We start from the raw sequence: 13,799 nt of genomic DNA, 5'->3' as shown, positions 1-13,799 counted from the left end.
AATATTTAAACATGGAGAACAAAGAAGTAGGACTCTAATAACATTTGTTTTCTTTAAAAAGCTTAACAGACTTCACCTAAAAAGATCGGAGCAATTACTTTTCCACACGCGCTCATAATATCAGTGGCGCTGATAAACAGCGGAAATCTTTAAAACTGAACAGAGCTCCTGGAAAAGTGGCACAAAGTATGTCATAGGGAGATAATTTACTGAAAATGGCGTCTTGCTTCCCCCTCCCCCGCTCCCTTATCCCCCCCTAACATCACTCCCCACAATCTGCAAATGGTGGGAAGTTTCAAATTTTGATGGGTAAATAGCTCATTTGGGGATACCTCAGCTGACCTAATTCTCCCCAACCCTCCCCTACTCCAGTGATGTCACACATCCCCTCCACCATCACCCCACCCCTGGAAATGGTGGGAACCGATCGGTCTGTGCTCTACTGCTGGAGAGGAAGGTTAGGTTAGTGTACTTTATTTATTTTTTGTATACACCACCACCTCCCTCCTCCACTTTCCTCCGCCCCCGCTCCCACCTTTCGAGTTTCAACCACTTCTTTGGAGGCACCGTCAGAGAGAAAAAATTTCAGAGCTATACAGCTACTGTGATCTTCGACATTCTTCTGAAATGCTGAGTGTGCTTAAATTATTTTTGCTGTTGGAGTCAGCGATGTTAAGGCATTTATTTTTTTATTTTCCGCACATTTCGAAACACAGTTCTACAAGGGGAAACCTACAATGGTGTCTAAGCACAGAAAAAAACCTGAACAATTACATTTCTAATAGTTCATTACCTATTTCTAAACCCCACAACACATCGCGGAAAAAAAACAGATGCAGCAGACCAGACGTCTAAAGATTCTCCTAGAATACGAAGCATTATCCTACGGGTGTGAAAAACGGCTGGATTTTTCGAAGTCCTACAACTGCTGGTCTGAAGATACTCTAAAACCATAATGGTGGGTGGGTGACGGCATCCTACTTGTCTGCACCAGAGTCAGCTGATCTGCCTGGACTTGTCTCTGTACACTCAAACAATGATGACTTCATGTGACCCTCTGACATCACAGAACTTTTGGTAGATTCGTTTTTCTGGTCCTGTCTTGTATGGACCAATCTGTAGAGACCCCTATGCCCCCACAAAAGATGTCTTGTGACTCTCTGACGTCGTGCTACGTCCTGTGAATGGAGCATACTGATTGGTTCTTATTAAATTTACCCACAAAAATGCTGCTGCTAGTGTGGGGGTATTGCCCACCACTTTCTACAGACTGACAAATTACGATAATTTCAGTGGAAAACTATTTTGTACAGATCCAAAACATACAGAAGTCATATTGCACTGACATTAATCGATGCAAAAGTGATCTACATATAATTAAATGCAGAAACTAATGCCAAACACACTTAGTCAATAACACTGCTCTGTTAATGTCGAGGAAACCTTGAATTTTTCGGGGTGAATCCGATCTCCAGCCAAGGTATAGCATCACAAACGGTTGTACCACCATATCATATCCTACGTCGCTGTAGTAAACACAATTGGTATGCTGCACCAAACAGAACCATCACTTCCAGATCCTGCATATAATTGTCGACCGACAGACATTCCTACATACACCACGAAGACACACAGATCCCAAAAACAGAAGCACATCCAGCGTATGTAGTCACAGTGCTACATATTCCCCACGAGGTCGGTCATCCACCGTAGCCAACAGTCACAAGGCAATTGCCCCCACACGTGCTTGCCTCCTGCGTGATCGGGGCGCCCTCCATGGACAGCGGTCACTCTCTGAACTTTTGTAAAATGGGTGGGCTGGTTTCTCCGGCACAAAGGCGACCACTAACGGCACTGTTTCCGGCCAGACCTGCTTGCTGCCGAGGTTTTTGCAAAGAGTTTCGGCCATCTTCAGACTCATAGATTACAAGAATATCTACTTTTTGAGCTCTGTCGATAAGAAATGCCTCATCAATCGCTAAGTAATTTACGGATCTCGAAACCAATATGAGTAGTAATTCCGATTTTACACGCCTAAAATCGACGATATATGTGATACCTTTACGCTAAAGTGGCATATGAAAATTTCCAGAATTTTCATGTGGTTTGCCGGAATATAATACCATTTACGCGACTGTTCTCGGTATCAACCACATACTAATATGCTACTGATCACTTGCACAGTAGACCCGTCTTGAACAAGCCAACTGTGACGTCACAGAACTTTCCATCAACTGCTCTTCCTAATTGGATGCCCCTTTAAAATGAAGCCCTCTGATTGGTTAAGAGGTGAGTCTATGTGAGCCCCCACCCACCATCCTCATCCTTATTCTGCTCCTGTCCGCTGTAGTGGCTGTTCTAGCTGTTTTATATGTATCTGCGTAAGATGAATTGTAGCCGGCCGCGGTGGTCTCGCGGTTCTAGGCGCTCAGTTCGAAACCGCGCGACTGCTACGGTCGCAGGTTCGAATCCTGCCTTGGGCATGGATGTGTGTGATGTCCTTAGGTTAGTTAGGTTTAAGTAGTTCTAAGTTCTAGGGGACTGATGACCGCAGATGTTAAGTCCCATAAAGCTCAGAGCCATTTGAACCATTTTTTTGATGAATTGTAGCAGCAACAACTTCAACGCCAGCGGGAAGCACCACAGATTTGCAGAGGACGAACTACCACGTAAGTAAACGATTTTTTTCGTCGTAACAGCACAGCTCGAGGATCTCATTCTGAAGTGTAAGGAGCGACAGGATGAGGAAGAGGCTGGACAATGGCGGACACTCCATTCTGTTCATGTTGAGATCTAGTCTCCTGTGGAATATCCACAGTCAGGGATGCTTTGTAAGTATAAAAAAATCTGTAATTTGTCTTTGTAGCAGTGTACTGCCGTTCAGACTTTTATTTCATATTTGTTCTTGTTATAGCTGACATGCCAGGAATGCTGGCTGAGCTAGAGGCAATGTTGGAGGCTGAAAAAGAACAACTGCAACAGCAGCAACACGCTGGGGAACAGTCTCCATCTGTGAATTTCCACCACAACAGTCACATATCTACAGATAAAAATAATAACAATTCCATAGTGGTTGTTGTGTAATCTTTTTTTTTTAAAAAAAGGTCTTATGTTATAGCAAACATCATCGATCTTTTGGACGAAATAGATAACAAATGGTTCAAATGTCTCTGAGCACTATGGGACTTAACATCTGAAGTTATCAGTCCCCTAGACTTAGAACTACTTAAACCTAACTAACCTAAGGACATCACATACATCCATGCCCGAGGCAGGATTCGAACCTGCGACCGTAGCAGTCGCACGGTTCCGGACTGTAGCGCCTAGAACCGCCCGGCCACCACGGCCGGCGAAATAGATAACAAGCTAGAGGTTTTTCACCAGCAGCAAAAGGTGCTGGTACTGTCTCTAGACCATAGTCAGTCGTGTCACCAGTCATGTGAGCAGATATATAACAAAATTTTGTGATACTAAAATATACTTCGTTTGTGCCTGTGTAGCAATATACGAGAGAGGATTTTTTTTTCCTTTAAAAAATTTGTGTAATTGTTATACCGAAAGATTTTGGCTAATTAGGTGGTTGTAGAGCAGATCGGACTCTCAGATGTCAAAATTATCTGCGAGCCAAGGTGCAAGGTGAATCAGGGTTCGAGCTGCCCCTACCAGAATGGGCCGATGCAGCGCCTGAGAACTTGGAGGAGATGATTGCCTCCTGGCAACAGAAAGATGGCATTATCAGATCTACTGACTCAGGTAAATAGTAATGATAATAATAATAATTATTATTATTATATTCACACGTTTCTCTCTCTCTGCACAAAAGCCTGCTCTACCCATTAAGGACCGGCCAGCCTGCCACTGGCTAGAGAAACAGCGGCGCCACAACCCAAAGTCGCAGCTGGCTTCTCCTCAACCAGGTTGTTCATTCTGGTCAAGCCAGGGGGCCGGCGCTCCACACTGGCGTCCTACGCCACTACGACCATCACCATTATTTAGTTCTAATAGTAATAGAGATCGTCATATGGCTAGTAGCAGTCCCCTCCCCCGTCTATTATAGGAAATAGGATTACAAACGCCATGCCAAGTAGACTATGTTGTGATTGAGGACGCGTTTTATGAGTGCATCTCGTTTACAAGAATCGAGAATCCAGCAGGGTGGTACAAGGATGTTACAAGTTTCCTGTTGGCTTGCCACCATGTCTTGGAGAGACAGTTCATCAAACTTGCAAATGATCCACGATATCACTCCGTGAAGTGCAGTGCAGTGCTATGGTGCAAACTATCGCACTCCCCAAAAGAGGAAGGTGCTCTCGAAGAGAAAAGTATTGTCTGTCTTTGGGGAACAACGAAGTGATCTCATGGAGGACTGCGATGACTGAGTAGTTCCATGAGCTCACCTTCAGTTCTAATCAAATCAAGCTTTCAGATATAGCCGGTAGAGGATCTGGTAAAGCACTAAGCCATGTTGTACATATCGACATCCACTCACATCGGCAACACACAATAAATGGGAGGCCCAGCTATATCAAGCCACCGAAAGATATATCCAGAACGCCCAGATAAATACCATATTTGTGGGTATTGATTTCCCCATCAGACTTCAGGACATACCCAAATTTGATAGGCATAATGAGGGTATTTCTGGTAACGTTTTCGATCTGAAGAAGAAGAAGAAGAAGAAGCCAGATAACGATGACGATGACAATGGTAAATTTACCCAGAACATCGTTGGACCACTCCATGTATCATAATTTGGTCAGCGCAAGCTGCGTGTAAACATGCTGGTAATTTCAGATCAGACTGAACATCAACACTATGTGTGAGTCAAGGACATGTCAAAGGATGTCGTACATGTTGAAATGCTGACTGAGGAAAACAAATTTTTTAAGCTTAAGAACCACCACCACCAGAAGTGATGTCCCTTTGTAGGGTATGCTGACTTTGAGTGGCTTCTTACTCCTGTTACACGATGTGAAGGGGATCCCACAGCCTTACATACAACCTTCACTGAAAAACACGCACCGTATGTGGCAGTGTACCAAGTGGTATGTACCTTTGATTCCAGTCTTAACCATTACGGATAATATGTCAGGGATAATCCTGTGCTTTGGCTGCTCACTGAGCTTGAAAAACTTTCATGGGAGGTTGATAAGCTTCCCAGCGACATCGTCCCCACAACCGAATCACAGGAGAATAAAGATTTGTACAGTAACATGGTAGACTGTCACATCTGCAATCTGCCTTTAGATAGACGAGCGTAGATTCCTCATATGGACCACTGTCATCTATTAGGGGAGTTCTGCAGTGCAGCTCACAAAGAATGCAACCTGAAGTATCAATTACCATGACACACACCCGTTTTCTTTCATAATTTGAATGGGTATGATGCTCACTTTTTTGTTGAACACTTGGCTAAATTCGATATGGAGAACGATCAGGTAAGTGTAGTGCCTAAGAGTGTAGAGAAATATATTTCATTCTCCAAACGAATGATGATAAGAATGAAGCCCTGCTTCCTTCACTCTATACATTTGATGTAGGCACCTCTCCAGCAACTTGTTGAAATAATGTATCAGGAGGACATGCACATCACCTGAGGTGTATTTCATGATGACAAAAACTTTTAACTTGTGACTAGTAAGGGAGTTTTCCCATATGAGTATCTGGATACTATGGCAAAACTCGTCACAACAAGACTGCCTGACATAATTGCATTCACTAATAATCTCAAGAGCGATGCCATAACATATGCAGAGGATGAGCATGCTGTGCATGTCTGCCCGGAATTGAGTATCCCAACATTGGGCGTTTACGCAAAGCTGTACATGGACTTGGATATACACTTGCTGGTGGTCATTTTCAAGAAATTCCAGACTGTATGCAGAGCCGCATAAAAACTCGACCCTGCATTTTATTACGTAGCACCCAGGGTTCTCTTGGGAAGCGATGTTCAAGAAAATGAAGAAACCCATCGAGCTGTTATCCGCTGTGGACATGCTTCTTTTCTCTGAGTGTCGGATCCGTGGAGGACTTTGCCAATGTGTCCATAGGCACGCCAAGGTAAATAACCTACAGATGGTGAGATGTTCAAGACATCTGATGAGTCTAATTGCATCATGTATTTGGATGTGAATAACTTATACAGGCATGCCATGTAATAATCTCTGCTGATAGGTGGGTTTCAATGGGTGCCAGAAGAAGATCTCAAAGGGTTAGGTCAGATATTAAAAAAAGGTGCCATGGCAGATGATTCTGATGAAGGGTATGTTGTGGAGGCAGACTTCTCATACTCTATGAGTTTGCATGATTCACATGCCGATTTGCTAGTATTTCCAAGTTGCACTTGTTCCATCCTGAAACCAATGACAATGGTGCAGGACAAGCAGAAGTATGTTATTCATTACAGTAATTCCTAAGAGTGTATTAGGTTAGGGATGGTTCTGGTAGGAATTAGGCATGCTATCTTCTCCTAGCAGGATCTCTGGTCGAAGGAGTATATTGATTTAAATACCGCAAAACGGGCTTAAGTGATGTGTGACTTTGAAAAATATTTATTTTTAATTTAATGAGTATTAGAATTTTCGGGAAAACTATGGAGAATTTAAGAAACCACCGAGGTATTCTTTTTATAACCGAATAGGATGGGTGTTATGGCGTAAGGAAATGCAGTGCTAGAGCAAATTTCAAGTGGGTCACCATATTCAATGACAACTTTGTCTCTGTGGGGATGACGAAGGCTGCAGTAGAGTTCACGAAATCTGTCTATGTGGGGATGTGTTTACTAGACCTGCCCAAACTACACATGTACTTCTTCCATTACGAACTCGCGAAAACTCATCTTGCTAGTCCAAGGTTACTTTATATGAATACAGATAGCTTCATCTACTGGATAAAGAAGCACGATCCATATGAAGTAATTAGGTACCACAGTAATGAATTCAACATGTCTTCATACACGGCCAATAACCCTTACAGTATTTTTCCACAGAACAGGAAGGTTATCAGCCTAATGATATATGAAGCTAATGGATTGCCATTTGTAGAGTTCTTAGATTTAAGATCAATGATGTATGCATATCAAGCACTCGGGAATGTCTCTCAGTGGTGGGCTAAGGGTGTGCATCGTGTTGTGTCAAGCACCCTCATGATCGAAGATTATTTCCGGTGCGTGTACAGAGGTGATCATGGAGCTCTGCCACAGCTGTGGCACACGGGGCAGTACACTCATATTCAATCACGAGGGCATTAGGTGTACACTGTGCTGCAGTCTAAAGTCGTTCTGTCAACTCATGACGATAAGCAGGTCATCTGTGAGAATGGGTTTGAAACCTGCCTGTACTCACACTATTCACTTCGTGACGTGAATCATGTTGCAAGGGGAATGAATGTACGTGAAATAGTATGACCCATTCATCACAGTCTAAATAGTTGTAGAATTCACACCACATGTTCTACAGCATAAATATTTTTTTTGCATCTACACCACACTGCAAATATTTCTTTTTCATGCACACCATAGGTTCCACATTTTGCCTGCGCACCATGTGTGCCTTGAATAGTAGGAAAGAAAACAAAAATTGATAAAAATCCAGTAAAAATTATAAAAATCTAAAAAATAAATCTGTATAAAAATTGAACTGCTGCGTATTTTATTTCGTAAACTGTCTGACAGCACATCATAAAAAAATGTTACCAGGTACATGTGTTAATAGACTAGTGTTTAAGTTTCACCTGCTACTATCCATCCAAAAGTCTGTTTAGTTTGTTAGTTTTTAGTATTCTTTTTCCAGTCCACTGCAGCTTGTAGATATTTCGGATACCTCCAGTTCTACTATTGTAATATTATCCCATTATCCTCCTGGATACATCCAGTGCTACTATTATAATATTGTCCATGGATACACAGCCCATTGTAAAAAATAAATAAATAAATAAAAATTTTAAAAAAGAAATTGTCATATTGCTTACAATTGCTTGGACTGTAGGCTGTAGTTATTATTTGTAATAGTATTAGTATAAGGAAAAAGTACCTATGCTTTTAGTGCTGAGTCTCATACTCAGTCCAGTATGAAACATTAAATTGGTTGTACTGTGGGTTATAGTTATAAAAAAGTTACTCTGCTTGGCTGTTCTATCTCATTGTAGAATATGAAAGTATCTGTTTCTAACAGAATCACAAAGAATCAAATTTTAAATGGAACCTCCTGGCAGGTTAAAACTGTATGCCTGACCGAGACTCGAGATACAGTGTTTGGTGAGAATGTCTCTGTTGCACCAACATCCTCAGTGTGTGCTCTACGAAAGGAATATCTTTAAATATGAAGTGCCTACGCTCATTGTCATAGAAACCTTGAGCGTCTGCAATCGGGGACTGTGTGGCTGTCTTCATTACACAAATTGACGAGCAGGATCGATAATAACAGCTCATTGTCCCGCTACACCATGCTGACTATTTGCGCTACAGGGTCTGTCGCCACAGCCGCTGGTGCTGCAGATCCAGACAAGCTAGTGGTCACTGCTGCCACTGGTGATGCTGCATTTCAGGACTCACTGGAGGGTGCTTCCGACAACGGCAAGCAGGAGGCTGCTTCTGGTCCTGACTGGTTTGAGGCCACTAAACAAAGAAGAAGAACTGTCATTACAAGCAGAACAAAGACAAGGAGCTGGACAAAGAAGAAGAGCCACAACCTCATAGGAAACATGATCCCAGTAGGAATGAGAGGTGGATTACTATTGAGAAGCACTGGGGGTTTTCCCCAGCAAGTCAACTCAACAGAGAATGAGTGATTGTACTGCTTGCATGAAACGAGAGGTATATTACTACTGAGAAGCACTGGAGATTCGCTCCAGCAGGTCTGCTCAACAGAGAATTGGAGATTGTACTCCATGCAGGAAATAATATTTGAATACTTACTTTTCTGCTTCTTCCTATTCATTGGGGGTGGGGGTCTGGCTGATAGTGAAGATCCCTGCTGCTTTTGACACTTCATGGCTGTGACTGCGACTGCTACCAGCTTATATCACTTTGGTCGGCGGGAGAGGGGGGAGGGGGGTGGTCGGATGCTGCATGCTGCATTCCTGTTGCTTCCAGGGGGAGATGATGGTGGGGGAAATCGGTGTCCCCTGGTGATAGTTCTGTGAATTACGTCAGGCAGTCTGCAGCTGCTGAAAAGAACATAACCATCCCTCAGGCTTATGAGCAGGCCATTTAAAAAAGGTAGACAGTTATAGCATAAGCTACCTTCTGCATGAGTTGGCAAATGCATCTTCAAACTATCCCATTGCATCACCAATATTTTACAAACAATAGTCCTCCTACACCCCACCATTATCACCCCCCTTCCAATTCTCTTTGGAAGACTGTGGACACAGTGCTCGGCTGAATGCTTACAGATAATACAGTTATTAAAGTTCTCCCGGTTTAGCACCAGCATCTCGTCAATTAAACACATTGGACACAGACAGTGAGCTTTTGACACAAGACAAGGGCAAAATAGGGCATCTACCAAAAGTTCAGTGACATCACAGAGTCACGTGATATATTGTTTGTTTGAGTGTTGAGAGACAAGTCCAGGCAGATCAGCCTCCTCCGGTCCTGACAGGTGGGATGCTGTCCCCCACCTGTCATTGTGCCTTTAGAGCATTTTCAGACGAACAGTTGCAGGAAAATTCTGCGAAAATTCCAACCATTTTTTTTGTCTGCAGGTCAGTGCTTCGAATTTTAGGAGAATCTTTTAGATATCTGATCTGCTTTTTTTCGCGATTTTATGTGGGGTTTCGAAATATATCATGACCTTTTAGACATGTAATTGTTCAGATATTTCTGTCTGTGCTTTGACCCCAGTGTCAGTTTCCCACTGTAGAACTCTGCTTCGAAAAGCGAGGAAAATAAAAAATAAATGCCTCAACATTCTTGACTCCAGGGGCGAAAATGAACTAAGCCCACTCAGCGTTTCAGAAGAGTGATGGACACCACAGTAGTCGTTGGACTTAATTTTATTCCTCTCTGACAGTGCCTCCGAACATGAAGCTGACACTCGAAGTGTGGGAGTCAGAGGCGGTGGAAAGTGGAGGAGGAGGCTGGTGGAGTGCACATAAAATACATAAAGTACACTAACCTAACCATCCTCTCTGGCAGTTGAGCACCAGACAGACCATTCCCCGTCATTTCTAGGGATGGGATGGTGGTGGAGGTCGTGGGTGACATCATAGGAGGGGGGGGGGGTAGGTTGAGGGATAGGTTAGTGGAGGTAGCCCAATTGACCCATTTCCCGCCAAAATTTGAAATTTCTCGCCATTTCCAGGTTGTGGGGGATGACATAATGGGCTGAATGGTGGCAGGAGGGTATTCAGCCGCCATTTTTAATAAATTATCTGTCCCAAGACCAACTATGTCCCGCTACTTCCTAGGCCTGATAGAATCCCTATGAGATTCATGCATCTTCTTTCAGACTGTACTTCATTGTAGATAAATGCGTCGTCTGCGAAAAGTCTGAGGTTAATGTTAACGTTGTCTGTAAGCCGGTATAACGGCATATGTGGGAGTGTTAGCCCCTGATTTCCCCATAATCTACCGTAGAATACTTAGACAGATAACTGTGCTAAGTAGTTAGAAGGAAGCACAGACCACATCCGTGTGCATGAAGGGTAGCAGAAGTGATGTGCAAAACAACCGTCTAATATCCTCGAGATCCATTTTTTTTGTAGAATCTTAGGCCATATTTTGAGCTCAAACGTAATAAAGTACCTCGAACAAGGCCATGTCGTATTCTAGTATTATGAATTACGTCGAAGAGAACGGTCTACTTACACACAGCGAACACGGATTTCGAAAACATCGTTGTTGTGAAACGCAATTGTGTCTTTATTCACATGAAGTGTTGAATGCTACTGATAAGGGATTTCAAATCGATTCCGTATTTCTAGATTTCCAGAAGGCTTTTGACACTGTACCACACAAGCAGCTTCTAGTGAAATTGCGTGCTTATAGAATACCGTCTCAGTTATGTGACTGGATTCGTGATTTCTTGTCGGAGGGGTTACATTTCGTAGTAAAACACATGTGATTTCTGGCGTTCCCGAAGGTAGTGTCACAGGCGCTTAGCTGTTTCTTATCTACGTAAATGATTTAGAAGACAATTTGAGCAGCCGTCGTAGGTTGTTTGCAGATGATGCTGCCGTTTATCCACTAGTGAAGTCATCAAAACAAATTGCAAAACGATTTAGAAAAGGTATCTGTATGGTGCAAAAATTGACAATTGACCCTAAATAAGGAAAAGTGTGATTTGATCCACATGAGTGCTAAAAGGGCTCCGTTAAACTTCGATCACACGATAAATCAAATTTAAAGGCCGTAAATTCAACTAAATACGTAGGAATTACAATTACGTACAACTTAAATTGGAAGGAACACATAGAAAATGTTGTGGGGAAGGCTAACCAAAGAATGAATTTTATTGGCAGGACACTTAGAAAATGTAACAGATCTACTAAAGAGACTGCCTACACTACACTTGTCCGTCCTTTTTTAGAATACTGCTGCGCAGTGTGGGACCCTTACCAGATAGGATTGACGGAGTGCATCGAGAGAGTTCAAAGAAGAGCAGCACGTTTTGCACTGTCGCGAAGTAGGGGGAGAGTGTCACTGAAATGTTACAGGGTTTGGGGTGGACATCATTAAAACAAAAGTGTTTTTCGTTGCGGCAGAATCTTCTCATGAAATTTCAATCACCAATTTTCTCCTCCGACTGCGAAAATATTTTGTTGACGCCGACCTACATGGGGAGAAACGATCATCATAAAAAAATAAGGGAAATCAGAGATCGCACGGAAAGATATAGGTGTTCATTTTTTCCGCTCGCTGTACGAGATTGGAATAATAGAGAATTATCGTGAAGGTGGTTCGATGAACCCTATGCCAGGCACTTGAATGTGATTTGCAGAGTATCCATATAGATGTAGCTGTAGATGTAGATCATGTAAAACTTAGCCGTTTCCGAAATTATTCCAACCCTAACCTGAAAGAAAATGATCGTGACTTTTGGACGTCAGAAAAATCACTCCATTTCTGCATCACGACAACGACTGCACTGTTTTCCACTTACCCCCGATACGCTTTATATACCCTCCACCGATTGTGCTGCCTTCTGTAAGTGGTTATTGCAGGATGATATCAAACATAGTCAGTGGTCATCTTAATGTGAGTAGCACGATCATATGGGGTAGAAAGTAAAAATTGTGACTGGGTTAAGAATTTGTGGGTAGGGAGGGCGTTTCAGGGATGGAGAATTATCGACAGATGAGGAAGTAACGTCTAACGTGTCCTAGGCAAGTGTGTTGGGACCCTTGCTGTTCTTGTTCAATGAACTTGCGGACGATATTAGTAGTAACCTCAGATATCTTGCATACGGTGTGGTTATCTACAATGAAGTACTATCTGAAAGAAGATGCACAAATATTCAGCCAGATCTTGATAAGGTCTCAGAGTGATGCAAATGATTTGCATCTTGGTTTAGGTATTCAGAAAGGTAAAATCGTGCAGTTTGCATAACGGAAAAAAATAGTATTGTATAACTGCAATATCACTGAGCCACAGTTGGTATCAGGCAACTCACAAAAATATCTGGGTTAACGATTTGTAGTGCTATGAACTGGAATGATCACATAGTCTCAGTCGTAGGTAAAACAGGTGGCAGACTGGGGATCGTTGATAGAATACTATGGAAATGCAGTCAGCTTACATAGAAGGCTGCGAACAAAATACCCGTGCGAACAATCCTCGAATATTGCTGGAGATTTTGTGACTCCTACCATATAGAACTTGCAAGGGATATTGAACGGATACAGACAAGGGCAGCACGAATAGTCACAGGTTTGTTTGACCTGCGGGAGAGTGTCACTGCGATGTTAAAAGAGATGAAATGGGAGAATCTTGAAGAAAAACGGAAACTCTCCCGAGAAAGTCTACTGACAAACTGGGTTTAAATGATGATTTTAGGAATATACTAAAACTCTCTCAGTATCGTTTCCATTGAGACCCTGAAGATAAGACTACACTAATTACAGCACGCACACTGGCATTTAAGGAGTCATTTTTCCCACGCTTCGTTCGGGAATGGAACAGGAGAAAACCTTGATAACTGTTACAATGAAAGTACTGCCTGCCATGCACTTCACAGTGGTTTGCATGACATGAATGTAGACGTAGATGTAGCAGAATTTGCTCACTTCGCCAATTACTTGAGGATCCCCAGTTCTGATGTTAAGTTGATGGCTAATTTCGTACCGGCTACTCCCCATTACCTTCACTTTTCTTTGGTTTACTCACAATCAGTATCCTATGCTCATTAATCTGTTCATTCCATTCCTGTAATTTTTCACTAACGTCTCTGTAGACAGCTATGTCATCAGTGAATCTTATCATTGATATCCTTTCACTCTGAATTTTAATTTCGCATCTGAACTTTTCTGTTATTTTTGTCATGGCTTTTTCGATGTAGAGGTTGGACGCTAGGAGAGAAAAACTGCTTGAATTAGGCCCTTTTTAAACCAATCTTTTTCAAATCATGCAAGGCGTCGAATACACCGACAGCCCAATGAGACGTTAGGCGTTTAACCCGCCGTGTCTGGGTTGCCGGACCTCTTTTTGTGACGACATTTTTTCATGGAGCCCTTGAATGCCAGCCCTAGCGTGGTAAGCAACACAAAAAGCTCTACTACAGCTTCAGCGAAAGGACTAGTAATTCCCTCGAGGAGTCACAGGTTGCATGACTGTGATTTTGTTTGTAGGTCTGGGTGCG

This window comes from Schistocerca americana, chromosome X, assembly GCF_021461395.2.
Source record: "Schistocerca americana isolate TAMUIC-IGC-003095 chromosome X, iqSchAmer2.1, whole genome shotgun sequence".
Classification (NCBI taxonomy): Eukaryota; Metazoa; Arthropoda; class Insecta; order Orthoptera; family Acrididae; genus Schistocerca; species Schistocerca americana.
Note: the sequence above shows the minus strand (reverse complement) of the source record.